This window comes from Tinamus guttatus, unplaced genomic scaffold (genome assembly GCF_059628265.1).
Source record: "Tinamus guttatus ecotype Peru unplaced genomic scaffold, ASM5962826v1 Tinamus_guttatus_pri_ptg000293l, whole genome shotgun sequence".
Taxonomy (NCBI): Eukaryota; Metazoa; Chordata; class Aves; order Tinamiformes; family Tinamidae; genus Tinamus; species Tinamus guttatus.
In genome coordinates this window covers 1-25017 of record NW_028288827.1, presented here as the reverse complement: position 1 = coordinate 25017, position 25017 = coordinate 1, and the positions used below count along the sequence as shown (strand labels likewise).

The 25017-nt window shown below is 46.9% G+C and overlaps 1 pseudogene; it reads left to right on the top strand.

The window, feature by feature from the left end:
• Window positions 1-24162: 24162 nt before the first annotated feature.
• Window positions 24163-24738, top strand: LOC148594118 (SMAD family member 7 pseudogene; annotated as a pseudogene).
• The last annotated feature ends 279 nt before the right edge of the window (window positions 24739-25017 follow it).

Sequence of the window (25017 nt, the reverse complement as noted above, 5' to 3'; positions counted from 1 at the left end):
TTGGGGGCAAGTTCCTCCCCTCCAGATCATCCGTTGTTCAAAGTGAAAGCTCGCTGCACAACAGCGGAAAAACAGGGGGAGGGAGAAAGCCTCTTACTATGTCTTGGAAACTATTTAAATATGCCAATATTCGAGGAGCGTAATTACCACTCAAGCGATTCCAGCAAGCGCGCCCGCCTCGGTGCCCACTTTACGGGAAGCGCATTTCCTCTTGGCAGCGCTCTGAGCAGGAGCTGCTCAGCACGCGCTCCCCTGCCCGGCTGCCCCGAGCAGCGCTGGCTCCAAGGGGACCGGCATCCTGCAGCACCGGGATGCACCACGCGGCTCCAAACGGCCTCTGATGGAGCTGGAGCGGAACCGGGTGGCTCTGGCTTTATGGCAGGAAGAGGCGGAGGAAGGACGAGGCTGCGGTTAAGCGGCGGGACGGGGCACCCTGATCTTCTGAGTCAGTTCCCGCTGTTGCCCCAGACTTCCCGTGTCGCGCCGGGCGCGTTGCTCAAGCCGCGGCGCCGCCGGCCCGCGAGGCCGGTCTGCGCTTGGCCCTGCAGCAACGCCAAGTTGCACTGTTGCTTAGGGAAACTGCTCGTGTCTTCTTTGTCTTTTCCCCTTTTTTCCAAAAAAACACACGGAGCCTAAAAGCTCAAGTCCTTAAACTGCAGGTCGCCGAAGGAGAAGGCTGCTTTGCAAGGCTGCAGAGCCCCTTCCCAGAGATGCTGGCGGGTGGAAACGTTTTGAGGAGGATCATCCCATTTTTCGTGGCGACTACCGACATGTACCAAATGAACACTATTAACGGGGTTGCAGTGAGTGATCTGATAGCTGTAGAGGTCTGGATGGGGCAACGGGCTCTCAGACCTTAAGGTGGATCCTACAACCTGAAACTAGTCCATTCCTATGAGCATCCATGCAGTCCCAGGAGAGGTTTCTCCTGGAAGGGCTGTTTGGGGATGGATCTGCTCCAGTGGCATCCGAGCCTTTCATATCATTCCTGTGTAGTGTGGAAGGGCTTTTATCTACTTTTTTTGCAGATGGGGAGCTGTGGTTTCAAGGGTTTATGGGAATTTTCAGGGTGAACCTCCTCTGGCAGAGTCTACCATGATGCTGAACCCGTTATCCTGCTTGGAAACTGTTTAAACATGCAATGTGAATGCTTACTGACCCCTTCCTGACAGGGACCTGGGCCTCGATAGGATTTTCAGACGTGAAGAGGTGGAAAAGGGCTGCATCTACTTCTGCTCCATGTATTCTCATAAGCCTGGTGTGAAATGCTTGTTATGGTTCATAACTGCAATGGAGAACATGCAAATCATGCTACCAGCCCTTTTAAATTCATTAAAAATCCTTTAATGTTCTTAATTGATTCATTTTTTGCAATAGCCATCCAGCTTGAGTGCCAATCCCACCTAATAGCTGCAGAGGAGGTAGAGCAAAATATGGTGTTTAATGCCTTGTTAGTGCCTGAGAGGCATCTTGAAAATGGAAACTGCCACAGAAGCACTGAATAATCTTATTTTTGTTGTCAACACTCCCCTTCAGCAATACCCTTAAGCCTGACTAATGCTCACTGCAAGTGAAGCGAGTGTCTGATTCTATTCGAATGGTCAGATCTTGCATGTCAGTGTATAAAAAGCCCACAGTGTTGCTGTCTGCTTAGCTGGAGGCAGCGTTTTCAGTGACTGGACCCAAGACGCAAGGAGAACTTTCCATCTGCAAGTTGCTCAAAATTTCTCAGAGCAAAGATCAAATTTCTGCTTGATCTTAAACCATGGTCCACAGCAAACACTGCAGTGAGACACTTGTGCAAAGAGGATTTTATATCTCCAATGTCTGGGTTTTACCTCCAACCTTTGGCAGAAAGACCATAATGGGTTTATGGTTGGGTTTGATGGTCTTGAAGGTCTTTTTCAACCATAATTATTTTATGATAGGGTCTCCCACCAGGGTCTTGGGTGGTAATTCCCAGGACTGGTCTCCATATGGTGGCTACAGCAGAGCTGCTTCCTTTTGCTGTGTCTCAACCTTGAATCCCAAGGAACGGTCAGCCAACAACATTCTGAATTCAAAGACTTGTTGAAATGCCACCCCTGGAATCACAGAATCACAGAATCGTTGAGGTTGGAAGGGACCTCTAGAGGTCACCTAGTCCAACCCCCCTGCACACACAGGGTCACCTAGAGCACGTGGCACAGGGCTGCGTCCAAGCGGGTTTGAAGATCTCCAGAGAAGGAGACTCCACAACCTCTCTGGGCAGCCTGTGCCAGGGCTCTGGCACCCTCATTTTCCCCAGGTAATGGGAATTTGTAAGTGAAATAAGGTTTCATTCAGTCTGAGCAGTAACACACAAGACTGTAAATAGACGAGAGTTTTATGGAACTCCTGAACAAATGAAGAATATTTTTGTGGATTTGCAAACTTCAACAAATTTGTCAAAAATCCATTGACCACAAGGATATTAGCAAAGAGACAAAACAGCAAACATTTCTTAAAGTACTTTTTTTTGTAAATGGGCACTGTTTTGCCCATTAAGGAGGGATGGCCCCTGTTCTCTCCCTGCAGAAGACACCCCATTTGCATTTCATTTGCATCTGGTGCTGCAGCTGCATCCCTTTCTCCTCAGACATCCCCACACGTGTATGCAGGAGCCGGGGATGAGCGGAGCCGCGGGGCTGCCCTCCCCGTCGCATCGATCCCACCGCGATCCCTCCGGCCGCGTCGGGCGCCCTGCGCATTAATCTTCTCCCGTTAGCTGTAATTCGATAACATCCGTGCCTGGAGCCCGGCCTGCTGGAGCTCATGGACGGCTTCCCACTTGCGCTCGCGCCCTGATCCGTCTCACGGCGCCGTCACGCAGGGCCGGGCTCCCTAATGCGTGTGGTTTGGGGGAAGCCTCTTAAGAGGAGCGATGCGCTCAGGAAGCTGCCTGCGGAAAACAGCGTGGAGGCACCAACATGGGAAGGTCTCTCTGCTTTCCTTTGGCCGGGGCAGAGTGACCACTGCCCGTCACGGCCACCTCCAGCATCTGGGGATCCTGGTTACCCAAGGGGAGTCGTGGAGCTGAGAGGGCCGATAATAATCCAGATGAGCCCAAATGCCGAGGGCCTCCAGGCGGGCACTGCCTGCTGCCTCTGGGAATGCTGCTCAGGGTTGGCCGCTCCGAATTATGTGCAGGCACATAGGCACGTTCAAGAAAGGAGAAGAAGACCCCGTGATGGTCACGTTCCTTCCCAACTCCTGCCCTCCAGGTTATTCAGAAAGTTGGATACAATAAGCTCAGAGTTGCTCTGATGCTGTGATTGCCACCCCGAGGAGTGACGGTGTCTCCAATGTGTGAGCTTGGCTCTTTCAGGGTTGCCACACTGCTTGACTGTAGGGAAAGTGTGGGCTATCACTTGGGTCTGGTTGCTTAATGTTCAGACAGCTAAAATTAGGTGAGCTGAATCCCAGATAAAGTGTGCGACTTTTGGCCCTGTAGATTAAAAAGAGCAGCACATTGCTGTTGGATGCCACCACAGTATCCTGAGAGACCAGTCCATGGTGGCTGCTGAAGTGTCCACCTTCTCTGGACATAGCCCCCTTCCTCACTCTCGGTGACCACAGGGGACACCCACACTGAATCTGGGCTACTGACTGCTTGCATTGCATGATGATGTTCAGCTGGTTAAAAGCAGGAACCTATAAAACATCTACACGTAAGCAAACCAAGGAGCCCCCGCTTTGTAGCTGGTGAAGAGGAAGTCAGTGTGGTCAGCACAGCCCGGACTTCTCCTGATCCTATAGCAGATGCCTATGTTCAGTCAGATGACCCATCCATCCATCTCTTCAGATGACTTGGGTGATCTCTAATGTATTACCAAGGTCCGGAGTGATGGAAGACTAGGAGAAGGGAGAGGGCTCTTCAGTGGGATCTTCATTGATTCAGCAGAAGGAATCAAATAATACAATATAGTGAGTATAGTGATGATTCTCCTAAACCAGTGGGTCATATTAAAGAAGATTTCTGGCTGTAATCCCAACTGCACTATGCCTGGAGAGAAGACTGAAGCAGTAGTACAGAAGGAAGCTCGATATGTCATGTCTATTCTATTTGTTTGATGAAAATCTATCAGGGAATGAAAGGAAAAAGTAGTTCTTTCCCATAATACATAAATGTTATCCTAGTAAATAATACCTCTTTATGAAATAAATCTTGGGAAAAGACATCACTGACTGGCATTTCAGCCTGACTGTCAGCTGCAGAATCTGCCAGACAGATGTAAGCAAAGAAGCAAAAATAAAATAGAAAGATTTAAAAATATTCTAGGTTCCAGCTCTCTATCAGACATCATTTAAAATGATCTACATTTCCCTGCCTGCAGACAAAACAAGGTGTAACATATATCCCTTCAGAAGCACTTGGGATGATTAAGAGAAACACCTGCCTGCACTTAGCTTGCGAGGAAATATTCTGCTGCTGGAGATGTCCCTTGGCCTGGAAAGTCCTGCTGGTGCCGAGCGTCCTGCTTGTGTCGCGCTTCCCTAGGGATGCAGGTTTGGGTTTTAACCAAAACGCCCTAATGGAAATTAAACAATCCATGAGCAGCTGCTGCTGTAGACTATGTTAAATTATCAACTCAAATTGAACTGGGGAGGTTTGGCTAATGCGCTTGGACAACAAGGTACACAGATGGCACCTGAAATGCTTAGGGAACTTCTTAGGAGAAGTCCAGCTGAGCCTTAGAAACAAACATCCTCTGTAAAATCAGCATCTAAGGAGCGAGTGCAGGAGACTCTGAACTACTTTAATTAAATTTTTATTTTGCCATCCAGGACCTGCCTGAAGCCAGAGCTGTTTAAATTGCTGGTGCTGTTGCAATGGCTGCATGGCTGCATGGAGGGGAAGGGGAAACCAGCTCTGCATATAGCCCTGTGCTTGCTTGCTAAGGAAATGGCAAGTCTGTTATTTTTTTAAAAGAGCTTTGTTCAATTCTTGACCAGTCATTTGTGTGTTTTTGGACACAGCACCTTGCATCCTTTCACGAGTGCCTCTGAAGCTGCTTGAGCACACCCTGACTTTGGGATGAAAACCTGAAGAGAAGGTTGCCTTGCTCAACATCTTGCTGGCCTTGGCCACCTGCCAACATCCTCTTGCACAGCCATGTATATATAAGCAGCAAAAAATGCTGGGATTGAGTGATCCTGTCTTTAAAGGGTCTGCAAGTCTGCTTCAGTGCTGGAGAAGCCAGTCCTCTGCAAGTGGTCATTAACAGAGGACAGGCTCCTTGCATGTTGCTGGAGAATCAAGCAGGCTCTATCATGGCTTGCACGTGATGCCCATGGTCTCGTGGGACGCTGAGCGCGTGAACCATGAGGAAAATCCTGTAGCTGGGGTAGATGCCTGCATGGACAGCTCCCACTGCCTGCAACAGCCTGTCCAGGTGGCTTCTGAATATCTCCAAGGGTGGAGAACCCAGCTGGCAGTATCTACAAATGCATCTCGGTGGTTTTCCAAATATTTCCAGTCCCTGTTCAGCACATTTTGTGCTTGATCTATGTGGGAAAATGAGTTCATTCTTCAAGCCAAAAATTCAGCACTTCAGTATAGCTGTGGCCCTGGTCTGCAAATATATTTGATACATTTTGCACTTCCACGAGTTCTATTAGGTAGATCTAAGTGCTCTTATGACCTGGGCATGAGTTTCATGCCACTTGATGGATGGATGGGAATGGAAGAAGTATATTCTGCCTACGGCCACAAGGAAAGGTTGCTGGTTCCATATATTCTACCAGTATTAGATTATTTTCTATGTACTGTTACTACTCACCTTTGCAAATCCAACCGGTTGAAGGCAAAATACTTTGACAGGTTGTTTAAATACTGATTTTGCTCCGAGTTGAAATGAATTGAGCCACTGGTGGTAAGTGCTGCCAGCTGCAAAACTCAAAGGACTGGACTGGGGACATGCAGCGAGGGTGCTGATCTGCTGTTGAAGGTCCAGGGAAGACCCGTGTTTGTAAGCCGCAAAAATTCACTTCTGATTCTCCGGCTTTATCTACCGCTGCTGAAATAGGGACCATGATCCATGAGGCGCAGGTTTTTGGAAATCATGTGGTTTCACATTTCATGGGTTAAAGAGCTGGTCTTCATTGCCTAAAGCCAACCAGCCACATGTGGGCAATTGGGATGTGCATTTAAATGCTGCAAGAAGGTGCCTAGATGGAGGAGTTATGGCCTAGTAATAAACATTGCAATACAATTACTATGATGTGACATGAAACACCTATAAGTGTCTCCAACGGGACACACTTCCTTTTGAAACCTCCTCTTAGAAACAAAATGCCTTTTCCCCTGGGACTCAGTTTGAAAAGTGTTACCCATTTCTTTTTCTGAACCTAGAGAGTAAAAATGGTGTGATGTTAGGGGAGTGCAAGGGACTCCCTTGCACTCCCCTATATGAAGCAGACTTTTCTTCACGAATGGCCACGTGTAATAGACTGGGAGCCTTGCACCAGCCTCAGCCCTATTGTCTTGAAATCTACTTGATAAAAGGACTCCAACAACCTTATAATTTCCCAGCAACTGTGAAAGTAACGCATTAGGTGTTCCTGTTAGCTGTTGCTATTCAGCTTAGATGTACTTCAAACTATAGGTTGAGATTTATTTCCAAAAAATAAAATAGATATTGATACAACAATGAAGCTCATCTGCTTTTTTCATACCTATAAAGGCATATTAATTTATCAAATGCAACATAATGGCTATGTCCTGCAACCTTGGCCCAGATGAGAACTCCTCCCAAGGTCTAACTATACACTCAAGTAAAGACCACTTGCATCAATGAGGACTTGGGCTCTGCAAACATCAGTAATTAATTCAAAGCACAAGTGCCCAAGATGAAAACTTTTTAGAAAGCCATTATAGAAAAGGCTGGAGCCAGATCAATAAAGACATCATTTGCAAGAACAATTAGCGGACCAACAACTCAATCGTATACTCAGCTTTCCTCAACAGGTCTCTAGCATAGCCTAAGTGTATTCTGTACCTATCTACACGGGTACCATACCAAAATATGCTTTCATATAATCATGTATACTCACTGAACCCTTAAAATTGCCCTACTCTTCAAAAGCTTTTGCTAACCTGCCCTTGAAGAGCAAGACCTGAGGATCCTCAGCATCTCACAGGGCTGGTTCCCTTTTGATGCATTCAGAGTGCACAGTTGACAAGGGAAGATAAAGTTGGTGTCTCTCCTTACTGAAAGTGTTGCTCCAGAGAACTGGGCTCAACATTTCCAACGTGGGGTTGTTTTTCTGGTTGTGTATGGTCACCATTAGATTTGTTCTGCTTCTTTCTCTACTGAGCTGACCAAGAAGGTTGAGCTAACTTGTTTGGGACGTTGAGCCTTGCTGACAACAGCAGCCTGTGGTCTTTTGGGACATCCAATATGAATCAAGCACCAAGAGCTCTGCTCTTCATCTTAAATCACAACTGCGTAACTTGAAAAAGGTGGTGAGACTGACCTTGTCTTCTTACTCATCTTACTTGTAAGGTGTCCTTCGAAAAGAATCAAATGGATATAATTTATTGATGTCTAATTATAACATCCCTTTTAGTACTCTGTCTGCTGCTCTTGTGTGCTGATGATGACTTTGTAATCAATGTTAAAAAAATGCCTACCCTATACCATTTAACATTTGGTAAAGCAGATGGGTGTACTGGTCTAGACGCTTTGAATGGCCAAGAAGCCCCTAAGTAGCACCCTCAGGGCATCAGTTTCTATTTTCTCCTCATTTCTGATCCACGTCCACAGAGCAGTGGACCTGATGCATGTTGCTCTTTCCCAAAATCCTCAGAAAGCATTTGTCTTTTCTCTCTGTAAGAGGGTTAAAAGCATACCAGTGTCTTGAAACTTTATTTTTGCAGGATCTTTATGTTGCAAGTGTTCATGGCCATTGCTCTGCTGGGGTTATCTCAGGGTAGGGTTTCCACCTTTGGATAAAGCATGCCAGGGGTCCTTGCCCTTCTGGGCTACGTGACCGCGCAATTCCCAGCTCTTGGCTGCTCTCAGCCTGTGATCATCAAAAGATATTTAAGAGGTTTGAGGCACCTAGGATAGGTTTTAAAGAAGACGGCTGAGCCCTGGAGATGCAAAGCTGGAAATAATTATCTAGTTTGGGATTTGGCTAGTTGACAAGTGCTTATGTCCGGAAATAGGGTTGAGTCACCACGGGCTGAGAGCCGCCCAGTAGAGAGCCGCGACTGCCGTTTTTCTGAGAGATTGGGATTTGTTTGTTCCGGTTGCTTTCCACAGTCATTCCGAGCCCTCGGAGATGAAAGCATTTCATGGAAACACTCAAGATCCTCAGTCGATCCTATCCAAACCTTTTTCAAGGCATGCCTCAATGAAATGACTTGCAGTTTCATGCAGGAAGGCAGTTAAAATTGCTGGCACTAGAGCAATGCTGGGCAGACAGCGCTGGGGCCACCGGACACCTCGAGCAGTCAAGGAACAAAAGCAATTTCCTGACATCCCCAAACTGGTCCTCGAAGGAAAAGGATGGAAAGTCTTGGGGGTGCAACATGAGCTGATTTAAAAAAAAATAAAAGAAAGAAAGAAAAGAAACAACCCACTAACTAACTGTGCTATTAAAGGTCCATCCACTTTACTGTAAAAAAAAAAAAAAAAAAAAGAGCAACTTCTTCTAGGATGGATGCTTACTAATAAATCAGGAGGGCTTTGTTCATGTGCCAGCTCCCCCACAGGCTAGCTGGGTGGTCTTGCTGCTAGTCAAAGCTCTCTAACCTCAGTTTCTCTATCTGCAAAAGGAGGAAGAAAACTATGTATTCCCTCTCCCCTTTTATGAAGGTTGAGATCCAAATTAGAAAAGCGCTATAGACATCTGAAGTGTCACTGATACTTCTTATATAGAAAAAGACAAAGTTCCTGGGGGAAGAGGACTTTTTTCACCCTTGTTATCACTGAGATTTTTGAGATAGAAAGGGTCCAAGGCAGGAGATTTGTCAGCTGCTTCGCTAAGTGGGGAGACAGGCAAAAATGCAGAAATCTGCACAGGACCCCGTCCAAGTTGGAAGCAATTGGGCAAAGTCTTCCACGAGCAGACTAATCATCTGCTTTGCTGTTCAGCATGTTGGCAGGCAGAAACTGCCTCAAAAGCATCTGATAGTACCTTGGATCTAGCTTCACATGAGCATGTCACGACCCTCTTCCCAAAAAAATGGGAATCTGACAGTCTGCGATGTTCACCATGTCAAAGAGCCCCCACTCAAAGACAAAGGCATCTGGGATGAACTGGGTGAGTTTTCAAGGTAGCCTGTGTAGCTGCAGCTTTGCTATCTTTATTCTTCTGCTCTCTTCTTACAGTCCTTTGGGGAAAAGTGGGAGATTGCATTTCATTATTTTCTATCATCGGTTCCATGATTTGCTAAAGCAAACTGCAAGGTGTTAGCAAATAGTGGTAACAGTAAAAATACTCACTTAGCTGCTATTGTGAAAGCATAGACATAACACTATCTATTTACTGAATTACAGAAAATTGCTTTCCTCCTAAAGAGGAGTGTTGGCAAAATTGGTCACTTAATTCTGAAAAAGGGAGAGAAAGGTAACAATTACCACAACGTCATGGCAACACATGCCAGAATGGTGAGGAGCTCCATGTCTCCTCGATCAGAAAAGCCACACTCTCTGCAGCAGATCAGCACAGAGGTTTGATAGGAACACTGCTCTGGAGAGCCACCTCCGTCTGGATCCTGGCAGCCCCTTCCGTGCTTCCTAGAGCAGGTGGCTCATTCACGTCCTCCTTCCATTCAGTCATGGGTGTTGTCTCCAGGAGCTTTGCTCAGGGCATCTCAGACTTACATTGGCACCTCCTTGAGCCCCACCAGAGCCCTCTCCAAGACTTGTCCAAGGCTTTCCGACCACGCAAAAGGACTTTGTGCCAAAACTTTGTGCCATCTTGTCCCATCTTTTCAGCCAGAGCCCAATGCACCATCCGGGTGGATTCCTGATGACCTCATGGAAGGATTTTGCTTACACTGCGAATTCCTGGGTCTTCTCCAGACCTAATTTTGCTCTCTGCTTATTCTTATCGGGACCTCTATGGCCAACAATTAATTAGCTGCCTACATTGGCATTAAAGGTCCTACCCTAGTTCATGGCATGGCACATACACAGTAGATCTAAACAGCTTAAACACTTTTTTTTAAAGGAATTATTGCTAACCACTATTATAACTAAAATGTCAGCAAGTTACAACAAGGAAAATAAACACGGAAGTGGGCAACGTTTTGCTGTATAAAGGAAGCAGTGGCAGCCACCAGGAAGAAGCTGTTTCAATAAAAATGCTTTTGTGCAACTGTTTGCTGAGTTTTTCTACCAAACTCCACCACGTCTGGCACTGTTCTCACCCGAGACAACAGGCCAGGCTAGACAGCCTCTTGCTGAGGGGCCACAAGCCTGGATTTTTGCCTTTTTTTAAAAAAATATATATTTTTAATAAGGATAAAACACATCTTAAACACAGCAATACGGTATCATGAAGCATTAATCCAGTTACTTGGAGTTAGACACACCGAGGGTTATTTGCTTCCTCTCTCAGCTAAAATAAATAAATCGCATGTAGATTAAAAGTGCTGTGCAATGAGCAGAGCATTGTACGCAATATTCCCCCGCAGAGGCTTGCATTTCCTAGATAAGATACATGGTGGTGAAGGCTGATGAACTACAGACTTTTGCATGAAACTGTTGCTAACTACTATCACTACTAAAAATACCACCTAGCTATACTTGCTAAAATAAACATTTATATGCACAGATAATCCCCATGCTTGAATGTATAAACCATATAAACCCAACTGGGGATAACAGTCAGCTGACCCAGTAAGTAATGCTGTTGCTGTCTGCCTGTTACATGCTCTTTCCTCACCTCATGTCCAAATTACCGACAGTAGTTGGGACACGTAGGCAAACGGAAGCAAATCCAGACAAGATGTCCCCAAACGAAAAAAAAAAAAAAAAAAAAGAAGGAAAAAAATGGAGAGTACAGAGATGCCATTTCCTTTTTTTTCCCCTTTGTTTTAATGACCAGAAAATCATTAGCAAATATTTTCATGTCATAATTTTCACGCTGATGAGAGCATCGAACAAAATAACGCCAGTCTCATTTCCTCTTAGGAAATGAAATGAAAAAATGAGGTTTGGAAAGAAGCTCATGAGGCCACCTAAGCTGTCCCACTGCTCCAGGAGAGCAAAAGGAGCTTCAGGACCCTCACAGTGTGTGCACAGGGGCTCTCCAAATAATCCACCTCTAGGGTATAAGGCCACCATCCCAGCATCTTCTCCTTTCCTAGTGTTTCTCCTCCAAAGAAGATCCTTAATCAATGTGTGCTGAGGAGGCATTCTTGTCCAGAAACAAGTATGAGACCTCTAGGAGGCATTTATTCGTTCTTCTGCTGGCGGGAAGGCGCAGATTTCAGTAGTTGTTTGCCAGATGCAATCAGCTGCAGAATGGGAAAGCTCCTACAATGGGAGCCCCAAAGCCAAGCCAGAAATTCAGTCAATTGTTTGAGAAATGGAGGTTTCTGCTGGGTGAGGATCCAGCTATGGCTTAAGATGGATATTTTGTAAGTGTGTACGGAAAAAAAAAATGTTACTAGAGCTACCCTTCGTCACACTGGTATTGCTGTATTTATTTTGGGGAGGGATGGATTGAATTTAGCCATTAATGTAATCCCAAATTCTAGGATAAGGAAAGATGATCCAAAACACCTTGGAGGCATTGGTTAAGTGTCAAACTAAATACTTTGCTGTTGATACCCAAAGACGCAAGCATTTTGTGCAAGGGGGAGCCAGATATGTTGCTATATTTGTTCTTTTGGAACAACCGTTATCAACAGCAACCTGTTATTTTGGGCAAATCAGATCAAATGCAGCTATCAGTTCACTTAAGCTACTTTTGACCCTGCACTTCTGCCTATTTTTGCATGCCTGCGTGTTAGGCAGCACCAGGGCCTTGAAATAAAACAGTGAAGATCAACGAGCACAAAAAAAAATAGTTATCGGTCTTACACAGTATTAGTTGGTCAGGTAAATCTGAGCCCACAAAAAAAAGAGGTAGATATGTGCTACCATAATGTGCTGTAGCTGGGTACATACTAACCCAGAATAAGATAAGGCAGCCTAACCATCTGGATGCATGTGTCATACAACAATCTGTGCAACTTGGGTTTTTTGCTCTTAAATCTTCCCATACTAAAAAATAAAAATAAATTAACTTTAAACAGTTTTTTTTTGAAACCATCTAAATTGGAAAATGCTTTAGCAAGCTGTTCTTTTGCTCCTCCAAATCTTAAAAAAGGGAAAAAAAGAAAAAAAAAAACAGACAACTAAATTCCATCTCAGAAGTCAATACAGACAGGCCTCTGCCCCTTCTCAAGGCTAGCTGCTTGTTTTCATCTATTAAGTAGGTGTGTAGAAGAAAATATCTCAAATTTTGCTTTTGACAATGTGACTTCTAAGAAGCAGTTTTGCAGAGCCAAGAAAGATCAGTCAAATCACTGCTGGCAGTACCTAGAACTCCCACAAGCTGATAATTCTTTACCTGCAGACGAGTGGCACTTGAATAGGTTAAAGAAACACCCTATTATTTCCTGCGTTTTGAAGATTGAGCAGGAACCAAAGTGGTTATGAAGCCATTATAGCTGATAGCCTTCAGACAGTGGTTTTACCAAAAGGCAAGGATAAATGGCAAAATTCATCCACCATCTGAGTGTTTAAAGTCAATGAGTTCAGCCTGGAGATGATTTGCCTTCAGCAATGCCAGCGTCTCGAAGGCGGTGAGTGCTCACGGTGCTTAGTGAGTGTAATGGAAGAAAACTCGGTATTATGATTGACAGCAGTGCTAAATATATGTAGATGTATATATGAATGTTTATATAAAAGTCTGGAAATAGCATGCAGTATTTCAGAGAAATGAAACCACAGAACAGGGGTCAGATTAAGGAAGGTGCCGGCATGATGTAGGAGGCTAATTCCCAATTTCATGCCCAGACTGGGAGTCTAGAGTCAAGAAACTCTTGCAGTCATCCTGCCTATGGAAGGAGACCCAGTTAGAGCAGTCAGGAAGGGTCTGATGTCAGGAGCAGCTGAGGATGGTTTTTCCCTCCTGGGAATGAGCCTCATCTCCACACATATGAAGAGGTTGTGCTGGCCCCTCATCTGAAATAACCCCATTATTTCAATCTTAAGCTTGCATTAAGTTTCATTAAGCTTGACTATCAATGCAGATAGGTCCCCCTGCTCTTCTTGCTTGTGCCACTTGGAACACTCAAAAGCCACCAAGAGTGGAAGAGCCTTCATGAGCCCCATCACTCCGTGGATATTCTACAGCTGAGAAAAGACAACATGTGCATGAGAATTACATACCAGCACTGACAAATTCGGATTCCCAAGGAAAATTCAAGATATATACACCTATTAAATTTTAACTTTCGGGCATTGAATATTTTGCCCACTTGAATACCATTTAAAAATGTAGTAGACTCCATTTCTCCCAGCTGCATTTAAAGAGATGGGATTGGTTAGAAAAGAAAAAAAATCTTTATTCTTTGGGGTTTTTTTGGCAGTGGGGGAATACTACTCAAGTTCTATTCTGCCTTTAATGTGACCATTATTGTGAATGTTTGGATAAAAAGACAGAAATTATATGAGGCTTCACCTTGGGCTTTGATAACATTTTGCTCTAGGCAGTGATATTTCATGGCTTTTTGGAGGGGTCTTTCAAAGAATGCAAATAGAAATATATTTTAAATAGAAGCTATGGAATTACAAAAACTATCGAAGTTGAAATAGAGCCTTGGAGACAGACGTATCATCTGAAAAGACAAATGAACTCACACAAGTTCATTTGAAGTTAACGGCTTCCTTCGAACTCCTCCAATTATTCTATAGCATAGACTGCACTTGCTTTATGAACATCTTCTCATGAGGTAACCCTACCCAAATTACTGAATTTAATATTAAATCCCAAAATGACAGGAGAAGCTGGTGATATGTGTCCCCTCTACATATCATTTCCCACAAGGCCTAAAAAAGATCATCATACTTTATTTTACGATCAACGGGTCATTCATCTATATCTGCTTTGAAGTCACAGTAGACTTTTTGCCAATCACTAATAGAAACTAAACAAACACAGCCAAACAGTGTCATCTATCTGTGTGGTGAGTAATTATGAGGGATTCCTCTTTAAATAGATGCTTAAGTAAATATAGAAATATCGTTTTACAAATGCTGGCTCAAGAAGAGATGCTGGGGAATTACAAAGACAGGACACCTCTCATACACAAGTATGTATCTTAATACAAATATGAGCCCTACAAGGTTATTAAATACATAGTAAAAGACTTTGTTATTAGGCTTTTTACAGACAAATCTGTGCTTCCTTCCATGTACCAACACCTAATACTTGGATATGAAACATATTGTCCTATTTCCAGAGCATCATTCATGAAAAGGACCTTTTATCTGGCTGTTCTTGTCGTCACGAGCAGCAGTATTTATCTCCCAGGAACCTGGGGGTTTAGTTTGTGAAAGGCATTAGGAATTCATGCAACACGACATAGGGTTGGTAACACAGCTACATGTTCTCTCCATGAGCCCTTGGGTTGTGTCTCAGCCCTGACTGAGAATTTGGTGGGCAGCTCTCGATTAAGTGGAGGTGGAGGGATGACGAATTTGTAGAGGGGAAGACAGTGGGAAACCACTACAGACGTCTACAGACCAGGCACGTGGTTGGTGACACTACTGCTCCCATGTGCAGTGGTGGAAGATTTATCTCCCGGGTAAATGTGCAGTCCGATGGAAGATTTATCTCCCAGGCAAATAAGGAAGAGGCCTGAAGAGCTCGGTCAGGAGCTGCAGCCCAGGCCAGGTAGAGGTGGCATCAACCCTGGCTCCCGCTTTGCCCTTGGGCTTCAACCACCCAAAAACCTGATGTGTCACCAAGGTCTCTATTTACTTTGTGGGAGAGAGACTGGTACCTCCAGGGTGACTCATCCTGCAGTGAGATAGGTGTCTCAGATAAGGGCAGGAATTGCCCTCTGGAGCTATCTGTCTCCTTGCATAGGCACCAGAAACAAGAACAAAAAAAACAGAACAAACAAACAAGCAAACAAACAGAAAAAAACAGCAAACCAACCAAAAAAAGACCAGGTGAGACTAGAAATCTTGCTTTCTGATGGCCCGCATTAGGTAAAGCAAACATCACCTCTGCGCTGCATCTTATAGATGGCTTGAGTCAGGTGAGTGACACGGTGGCACATCAGGAGGTCCAGGAGTTCCCTCTCTAGTCTGAAGAAAAGAGATGGAGTGCCTGGGAAGATATAGGAACAGAAATCCATTCTGCCTGCAGGGCTGCATGTAGTGGCATGGGATTTCTATACGTTATGGCATTCCTTCGAACCCATGTCATCTAGTGAAAGACTTTCTCCATCTGCAGAGGGCAGGGAGGTGGAAGTCATTTTGCTAATGCTATTTCCCACCTCTAGGCTATTTTATATATATATATAAGCTATATATATTTTAACTTTAAATAAAAATATATTCTGCTTTATCGTACCTTCCTTACAGGTTTACAGGGGAGTATCCATGCATCTCTGGACTGCAAGGACAACATCAGCCTTGGGGTAATAACTCAGTGAGAAATCTGTAATTAACCCAGGCTGCAGATGATTGGAACACTGAGGCAGGGACCTGGCCTTCTAGAAAAGGGCATGACTTTTAGTTGCAAGGAAAAGGTATTAAACAAAGGACTTTACTTCAGAATATATGAATATCTCTATAAAGGCAATGGGATAAAGGATGAGATATTTTCAGAGAGGAGTGTGGTTTTTTTCCCACCTTAGCTGCTCTCCCACAACAAGCAAGGCAGTATTTCCTATTGGATTCCCTGATATTTCTCCATGGTGTTAAGAACACATCTGCCCCAACAGTGAAAACACTTAAGTATGCTTTAACGACATCCGAACAGCCCCATTAGCGTCAACAGGACTAGCCCGTGAGTGATGTCCGACACATGATGCCAAGCCAGGGTTTCAGCAAGGCAGTGACCAAGCTGGAAATAAAACCCTGGAGTGAACCGTCATGGATGTGCCCGTCCACATCCTCAGCCAGGCAGCAGATACCTGCAAAAAAACACATGCCATCTACTTTCCTTTCATTAATATGTTGCAAAATAATTTAGCTCATCCAAGCTAACCGATGCTCTTCTAATCAATATGCCTTTAGCATCCCATGATGTCCTGTAAACCAGGGTGCGTCAGCATCCCCTTGGGTGCAGCTGCTGCAGGCCTGGGAAAACAAGAAAAGCATTTTTACAAAATCCCCATTTTTATAAAATTCTTGCAGTCATTGACTCAAGGCACAACCTCATCCAGGGACGGAGGTGATGCACCAATCCCTTAGACGTGCCAGAGGTCTGAACAACATGCTGTGGTGAGAAGCTGAGATCTTGCTGTCCTCCCTTTCCCTTTCCATTCCAGTCTTATATTAAACTTATGGATTCAGCGGTTTGCATGTAATATGGAAAGCTGGTGTTTGCAAGCATAAACGAACAGTTATGCATTTACCTGCCACGTGTATGTCTTAAATCTGCAATCAGGTGGTGTAACTGGTTCTATCAGTTAAGAGCATGCTGGAATTCGCATCTTCTCATGCAGTTGCGCTCTCCTGTGAGACTGGGAAGTGGAAGATAAATGGTTCTGCAAATTGCATTTCTCAAGATGGGCATGTCCAGGGTTTGCTGGAAGTTGGAAAACTGATTTTAGGTCCTTAAGGTGAAGGGGAAAAAAAAACCCCCAAAACAAAAAACACCATCTTTGGCTCTTTGTTTCAGAATATGCTGGATGCTGCAATCTAACCAAACTACCTGCCTAAGCTGGACCTTGCAAGGCCCCGAGTGCTGCTGGGGAAGGTCAGGGAGCTCTAACCTCTCATTGACTTAAGCTGGGGGTGTAGTTGGAGAGCTGGAGACTATTCAGCTCCTGGGAAGAGTCGGTATGGAGCCCAAGGATCCTGGGAAACCTGAGCTGCAGACTTCCTAGCACATCACCATAAACAAAGAGAGTCATAGTAATAATAATAATAATACTTAGCACATAATGACAATAGCGATGGGGTTGTGAATGGCAAAGTCCTTGCTAAACTCTGTTTATGGTGCCAGGGATACCACTCAGTCTGGCAGGAGGGCTGCAGCTCAGGTTTCTTTAGGCCTTTAGGAGGTGGTAATTGTCTCACTTTTTCCTTTAAACACAGTGCTAATTACGTTTTTAAACAATGGCTATAAACTCTTTCTTTAATTCTTTGCAAAGCACTCTTCCGTGTTTCGGATGGTTTGAGGAAGCAGCAGCGGGAGTGCTGGGAGGCTTTGGGGGGGCCACGGTTAAACTCTGTGTCTAGGGCTATCCAATGAAAAACGTCACTAATTTTGTTCTTAATAGTCAATAGGCTTTAAGTTCAAAGCAGTGTCTGTCTTTGAATTTAGAGGCCATGGTTTGTATGGGTACCACTATGGGGAATCAGGTTGTTTCTCTCCTCTGTTTAATAGGTGATATTGGGTGGTTCAGCTCTGTGGCGTTAAGCTACGCCAACAAAGCTAAAATAGAATAATTTACTTTAAAAAAGTGCATATGGGGTCTCTAATGCCTTTGGATCTGAAATTATATATTTGGGAAGGAAAATATATATATATATTAACATGTTTAGGAAATGGTGAACCATGTTCTGCCGAAGATTCATCCTGCAGCCCACAGCTATCCCAGCCAGCACAGTGGCTCTTAGGTTCTCACAGAATATGTTATTTTCCTTTTAAATAGGAGAACAAGTCTGGGCCTTCTTTGGATTAAGCATTTGTATCAGACGGCGTGCCTTCCCTCCAGAGGAAATAAATGTGCAGGTTTGGGTAATGCGCTTTTGAAAATCCAGGCTTCGAATTACACTTTACTATTAATGCTTTTTTTGCTCAGTTTGTGCAATTTAGATTGGGAAATCAGGATAGCTAGTTCCCATCTCATCCAATATTTCTGGTTAACTTGAAACTCTTATTTCAGATTCACAGGAAAATTTTCACTGGATGTAGGTGGTGTGAGACGGCATCCTGATTTCATATTGGTGTCACCCTTTAGTTCTCAAACACTTGCCACTACTTGGGGGTTTTGAAGAAAATCCAATTCCAAATAAGTTGCTTTTGCTGGAACTAAGCCATGCAAAAGATTTTCATGCAGGCATTTTTGTGGGGTTTGACATCTGCAAGAAGTTATTAAAAATCCCAACCCTACATTTAGACCAGGGAGGATTTTTCAATTATCTGTTTTAATACACCGGCGCTACTAATTTCTAAATTATCGGGTGTGAAGGGCTATTGTTACGGTCTAGACTCCCCACCTGAGCACAGCAGGTCTGCAAGACTTCCCTGACTCCATACAAGCTGAAACTGGCTTCTGAACCAAAACCTCATTTCAAACCTGTCGCTGCCAGAGACTCCACCACAACCACTGGTAATTACTCTAACTGGATCCTTACCAGCAAAAAAATGATGCTCACTTGGACATGCATGTCTCACTTGGACATCCTCAGAAGAAATCCCAGCCATTGGCACAGCCTCTATCTTGGACAATGGAGAGTGTCCAGGTTCTTGTTGTTTAAAGTAAGGATCATATTTGCTATGAGGACAGGGCATTTAAGACCCTTTCTCTGGAAATGCAACTGTTGCACAGTGTAACTGCAACCTTCTACACTTAAAATGTCCAAGGGCTTATGAAGCCCTTGGATCTCCTGGATCTGCTTTGTTGACCTTCCTTCGTTCTGTTATGTCAAGCTATAGGCCAATAAGAGCAACACTGAGGCCAAACAACCCTAACTAAACACACATTTTTTCTCATTAGACCAGACTGACTCCAGCGTTTGATGGGACAAAATGCTCATTAGCATTAGTGAGATTTTTTCCTAAGAAAAAATCGTGAAAGAATGGACTGGTATCCCACCACCACTGGAGAAATCTGGCTGATGTTTGAGGAAGAGAAACTAGTGCATCTGGCCAGGCCACTGCAATAAATACAGAAAGACATATAAATGATGTTAAGGTTATGACCTACAGTGCTAGAAAGGAAGGAACTCCAAAATTATATCCATACCTGCTAGCAATAGGAAATGCAGAAGCTGGAGATTTTCCTCTCCCTTTGTCTGACACTCTCCCTTCCTCTTTCCAATTGCTTCTCCCTGCCAAAACTGTTTGGGTTGGTTTGCTTGTTTCCAATGAGGGGATTATGACTTGTGAACTGACGGATGATGCAGTGGTGGCTTTTGACTATCTTCCTCCTGTCCATGCTCCTGAAGAGGGTTCTACAGAGTGGCAGGACCCTGCATTGCTGCTGCTGTTTAAGGAGCTGAACTTCAGCCTGTGATAAATCCCCTTAAAGCATGATACTTCATGCCAAAAATCAGGAGATTATGATAGAGCAGTGACTGAATGACACACCATTACCTGGTCCAAAGCTTATCACATACTATAGCTACAAAGCGTATTAGAAACTATAGCTAACCAAAAGGAAAATGCTGTAGATCCTGCTCTCAGCAGATGCAATTATTTGAAATACAAGAGGACTTTGATTTGCAAATAAAACCCTTCAAGCTGTACACAGCTATGCTGTCCAGGTGGGCTTAACCTTTAAAATACTCCAGCAAACCTGCTTCTGTTTCCATAAAGGGGAATAAAAGTCCCTTTCTGAGAACCTACACACCAAGGCAAGTCTGAAAATATATATTCACTAATGCAGAGGTCTGAAACACAGAGAAGTAGGAATTGTGCAGGGAAGAGCTACAGGCCAGATGGTGCACTAAGAACAGAGATTGGCCATTGCTATTGAACCCCCTGCTCTGCAAGATCCTGAGGCGCCCCATGGATCCTGAAGGCATGTGCTCCAAGTTTGCCCTGGGTTGGACTATTGGAGAAGGACAGCAGACTCTCCTCATCGGGGTGTGTTGTAAAAGGGATTTGCTGGCTGTCCTTTCTCTGCAAAGCCCTGCCTGCCTCCGATCCTCTTCTCTGCACGTGCCCTGGGCTCGCACACACCGCCGGCAGCGCCGCGCCGCTCTTCCATGGGATCCTGCTTCCGCTGAAATCCTCAGCCGCCCTGTCAGACGGGCTGACCTAAATCCCTCTCCTCTGACCTCCCTAAACCCTGCTGCCATAAATTCCCCCGGTGACACTCTCAGGAGATCGGCTTGATATCCCGGGCCTGAGCGGCGGTGCTGCCGGCTCTGCGGCGCTGCCGTCACGGGTTATTTGGGGTCCAGCCGGGTAACGTGGACGCGGGCCGCATGTGTCGAGACGTAATGCGGATTAGCCAGCAAAGGTTGACCCTGTAGGGCTGCGACAGAGTGATATCCAGGGACACCATGACAAGAAGGAGATCCTCCTGCTACCCCCATGCTTTGTGGGGTGGCTTCCCAAGTGCAAACGGGGAGATTCACTGTCCATCACTGGCACACTTGTGTTTTCTCTAATATTTTCATCGTATTTTAGAGCAGAGAGGACAAAGCAAAGGTCAGGCTAGCAGCATACACAGATTGATGTCACTCCTGCCCTGGTGCTTAAGGTAGGACCAAGACCTGGAGAAGGAAGGACTTCTTCTTGCAAGGCGATGGCTTACTAGGCCTTTTTTCCCCCTCATTTTTTGGTAACCACACGCAGTGTATTTCTTTCCAAGGGGCGCAGCTTTGGAAGACATCAGCATTGAGATGATTGCATTAAGTAGGAGGAAAAGCCAGGGCGGGTGAGAACCAGACTTGCTTTTATTACCCTGCTCCGCAGGAGCCGGGATGGGGGCGAAGATAGGGGTCTAGCATGCAAACCTGCTATGTAAAATGTGAACTGCTGGAGCAGAAGGCGTGCAGAAAGATGGCAGATCCCAAATCTCCCTGCTCCTTCTCGGGGTGTTGCACAAAGAGAGATGGTTTCCCCCACCAAAAGAGCACAGCGAGCTCGCTATTGACCCGAGCCTAGCAAGTGCATGAAGAGGGACCAGCTCTGTTTATTTGCGCCTCGTAATGATGTCAGGAAAGGGCTTTTTTCTTTCTTTCTTTCTTTTTTTTTTTTCCCTCCCAGCCTGGCTTTATCCCTTTGTGCGGGGGCCCTCGTTGCGCCTCACACCCGGGTGCTGTTAGCAAGACCATTAGCTTAACAGCGCCCTGGCTCCAGCTGTCTGTCAAAGGCTGAATTGCAATGCAAATGGGAGCGCCCTTATCGGCCACCTGTAGCTCTTCAAAGACAGCCCGGGTGGCAGCAAGGTCCCCAAGGAGCCTCCAGGAGACTGGAAGCGCGAGGCTTGGCCTCCCGGGGAGGCACTGCCTAAAGAAGGGGGCTGCTTTTGGGTGAAGAACATACGATTATTGTTGTTGTTGCATGCAAGCAGGCCGCATCCCTTCACGGCTAGCGGGCAGCCAGGCTGGGCGTCCCTTTGGGTGTAAAATCAGTTATTTAATACTTAGCACTCTCTTCGACATTTTTCACTTGCCGAAGTGAAGGGGTATTGCAAAGTGTGTCTAATCCAAAAAAAAAAAAAAAAGAGAAAAAAAGAAAAAAGAAAAAAGGCTGTTTTTAACATTTAGATAGTTTGAGAAATGTCTAAAATCAATGTCTTAATGTCTTGCACACACTAATGGTTAGGTTCAGTGTCACTGTCTTGCAACAGCAGATAGAGGAGTAACAAATAACTCTTATTTTTTACAAATATTTTTGGTTTTTTCTTTATATCAAATTATCATAGGCGTCGCAGTGGAGAAGGGGTTTCAAGGCTGGTACGTCCTGTACAGGAATGAGAATATCGGCCTCAGTGAGCTGGGTTATGCTGAAGGTTTGCAAACAAGATGCCAAATGAAGGATAGATTCTCTGTTTTCCAAGCCTCTAAGGCTTCACTCCTTTACAGGGGAGTAAATCATACCCCAAACATCCCCAAATTTGGATGCTATCCAGCTTGCTGACCCCTCAAGATCAGGCGCGCTGCTGGGTTGGGTACTAGGTGCCCCACAGCCGCATCCTCTGCCACTGCAGACTATCACAGGCCCATTAGCAGCCCAGATTGTGCCTCGTAATTCACATGCTGGCCAATTTGGGGTGAAATTAGGAGCCCCTTCCCTTCCTCAGTCTCCCATTTCATAACTGACCTTGCTAAATTCTTCTCTGAGGTGCCAGCAAGTAACACTCCTTCCCTTCAGTGACTTGGTTCTTACTCACCGTGAAGGGCAGACAAACAGATTTTATGACTGGGCCAGTCATTAAACTTTGCCCCAAATTGATGCCCTTCTAACTATTTTAGCCCCAGAGGGTGCAAATGGAGCTTCCAGGCCGGGGCTGCGTGCAACCAAGGGAGGCTGCTGGGCACAGCAATGCCAAGCAGACACCCGTATAGCTCTCAATGCGCCGGAGGGATGCGCTTTACATCTCCCCTGGCCACAGGCACTGTCAAAAGTGCAATGTCCAAATGAGTATTTTATTTTTATTTTTATTTTATTTTATTTTATTTTATTTTATTTTATTTTATTTTATTTTATTTTATTTTATTTTATTTTATTTTTATTCTTTTACTTCATTTTTTCCAGGCCGCCTCGGGTTTACTCCTTTACTCCCGTACCCACCGCGCGCCTGGGGCACAGCCAGGTTTGGGGGCACCCCCTGCCCCCCCTCGCACCCCTCCCCTCCCGGGGGTGCCAGCGGGGGCGCTCCGCACCCGCGCACCTCGCGGCAACCCGAGCCCGCCGCTTGCGCAAGGCGCTTAGAGATAAATATATAATATATATAAATATATAATTCTGCTTTTTTTTTTTTTTTTTTTTCCCCTCTCCCGGAGCGACACGGTGTCTAGACGCCCACGTGACGCCGGGGCCGGGCCGGGGCCGCTGCGCACTGCGAGCAGCCGTCGGGGGGGCGGGCGCGGCGGAGCGCGCAGGCCCCGCGCCCGGCTCCGCGCCCGGCTCCGCCGCGGAACGCGGAGACGCTGCTGCGGGGAGCGCCCGTGGGCGGCCAGCGGCGGGAGGGCCCCCGCGGGGGGGAAAAGGGAGAAGTGGGGGGGACAAAAAAAAAAAAAGAAGGAGGAGGAGGAGGAGGAGGTGGCGGAGCAGCAGGAGGAGGGGAAGGAAGGAAGGAAGGAGGAGAAAGGAGGAAAGGGAGGAAGAAAAAAGCCAGAAAACGCCAGACGCCCCGGCAGCACGGAGAGGGTCGCCGGCGGAGCCCCCGCGCCCATGTAAGCACGGCGGGAGGAGGAAGAGGAGGAGGGTGACAGCGGCGCCTCCGTGCCCGCGGAGCAGCGCGGAGGGGAGGCGGGCAGCGCTGCGCGGCGGCGGGCGCCGCTCGGGGGCTCTCTGTATTCTTACTTAATTTTTCCCTTTTATTCCCTGTTCCCCTTCCCGCAGCAGCCGCACCGCGCCGTGCCTGCGCGGGGCGCGTGGATTAAAACCTTCGCGGAGCAGCAGGACGCCGCCGGCAGCCGCACGGCAGGACGACGGGCGCTTTCACACGGGATACAACACTCTGGATGCGCTTCCCCAGCTCTCCTCGCCTTTTCCATTATCGCTATTTTTTTCGCCGCAGATGCTTAGATTGACTCCGGCGTCCAAATCGTAGGGTTGGTGATTTTTCTTTTTTTTTTTTTTAACATTTTGGGCTTCTTTTTTTTTTTTTTTTTTTTGATATTTTTCCGCACCCCCGCGGCGCCGGGCGGCTGCATGGGAGCCGCGGCCCGGCGGGGCTGTAGCCGCGCTGCGCGGCCGCGGAGGCAGCGCACGATGAGCCGCGGCGGCGCACTGTAGAGCGGGGCAGGGGGCTTCCCTTAACAGCATATTTTTAAAAGTACACAAAAAAAAGGATTTCTTTTTAAACGCGGAGCATCGGCTCCCCACCTCGACTAGTTGAAATTTTTTAATTTTTTTTTTTAAGGGGGGGGGTTAACCCGCAGCGGGCAGACCCCCCCTCCCCGCATACTCCCCCCCTTTTCCCCTCCCCCCCCCCCCCCCCGCGCAGCCCCAGCCCCCCGGCGCGGAGACTGGCGCATGCCACAGCGCGCCTCGGCGCCGCCGCCGCCCGCCCGCCGCTCGCCGCCCGCCGCTGCCCGCCGCCGCGCCCCGGCGCCCGGCTCCTTCATGAGTGGCGGCCGGCATGCCCGCTCGGTAGCCGCGGGCCCTTCCTCGCGTGCCGCATGTTCAGGACCAAACGCTCGGCGCTCGTGCGGCGGCTCTGGCGGAGCCGCGCGCCCGGCGGCGGCGACGAGGAGGCGGCGGCGGCGGCGGCGGCCGGGGGCGAGCCCGGCGCGGCGGCGGCGCCCGGCCGCGGCTGCTGCCCGGGCAAGGGGAGCCGCGGGCGGGCGCCGCCGGGCGCGGAGGCGGAACTCAAGGCGCTGACCCACGCCGTGCTCAAGCGGCTCAAGGAGCGGCAGCTCGAGGGGCTGCTCCGCGCCGTGGAGTCGCGCGGCGCGGCGCGCACGCCCTGCCTGCTGCTGCCCGCCAAGGCGGCCGGCGCGCGCCTCGGCGCCCACTGGTACCCGCTGCCGCTGCTGCTCTGCAAGGTGTTCCGCTGGCCCGACCTGCGGCCCGGCGCCGAGCTCAAGCGCCTCTGCGCCTGCGACTCCTATGGCAAGGCGCAGCCGGAGCTGCTCTGCTGCAACCCGCACCACCTCAGCCGGCTCTGCGAGCTAGGTAGGCACCTCACCGTATGTTCCTTTCCCCCGTATGTATATGTTCCCCGTAGGAATATCCCCCTATATGCAGATATTCCCCATAGATACTTGTATCCCCCTATACATGCACTCCTCTATATATTCCCCCCAGATACATATGTCTCCCTATATGTATCCCTCTATAGATCTATATTCCCCATAGATACCTATATCTCTTATGTATATATTCCCCCCAGATTCATATGTCCCCCCTCTATAGATCTATATTCTCCATAGATACCTATATCTCTTATATATA